The 537-nt window shown below is 55.3% G+C and overlaps 1 non-coding gene across 1 annotated transcript; it reads left to right on the plus strand.

Moving 5' to 3' along the window:
- Window positions 1–25: 25 nt before the first annotated feature.
- LOC123964399 lies at window positions 26–217 on the plus strand. The gene has a single exon (XR_006823432.1). It is a non-coding gene; the product is annotated as a U2 spliceosomal RNA (small nuclear RNA).
- The last annotated feature ends 320 nt before the right edge of the window (window positions 218–537 follow it).

The raw sequence follows: 537 nt of genomic DNA on the forward strand, positions 1-537 counted from the left end.
AAGACCGCAGCAACCAGTTGGGGTTATCGCTTCTCGGCCTTTTGGCTAAGATCAAGTGTAGTATCTGTTCTTATCAGTTTAATATCTGATATGTCCCCGATAAGGGGGCAACATATTAAATGGATTTTTAGCACCGGGAGCTGAGACGAGGGGCTTGCTCCGTCCGCTCCACGCATCGACCCGGTATTGCAGTGCCTCCGGGAGCGGTGCCCCCTTCTCCTGCCTTGTGTAAAACCAAAACACTGACCCAAACGCAGAGGTTCGTCGCTCTGCCGGACGCCGGCCCGAAAAAGGCGCCAGTCGCGGGGTGGGGCGGCCGCTTTCAGCCAGCTGAAGCCTCAAAGAAGGCAGCGAGATTTGCACTTTTGATTGGCAGACGACGAGGGGATATTTGGGACCGGCATGGCTGTTAAATGTGCCCTGCACTTCCCCTCCCTTTCTCCCACTCGTCATCGAGAGCCCGAGTATTTCGGATGCTCGGTAGCCTGTGTCCAAAAGCCAGGCCTTCATTTCTCCGCAATCCGATTGGATAGAGCC

This window comes from Micropterus dolomieu, unplaced genomic scaffold (assembly GCF_021292245.1).
Source record: "Micropterus dolomieu isolate WLL.071019.BEF.003 ecotype Adirondacks unplaced genomic scaffold, ASM2129224v1 contig_2227, whole genome shotgun sequence".
Taxonomy (NCBI): Eukaryota; Metazoa; Chordata; class Actinopteri; order Centrarchiformes; family Centrarchidae; genus Micropterus; species Micropterus dolomieu.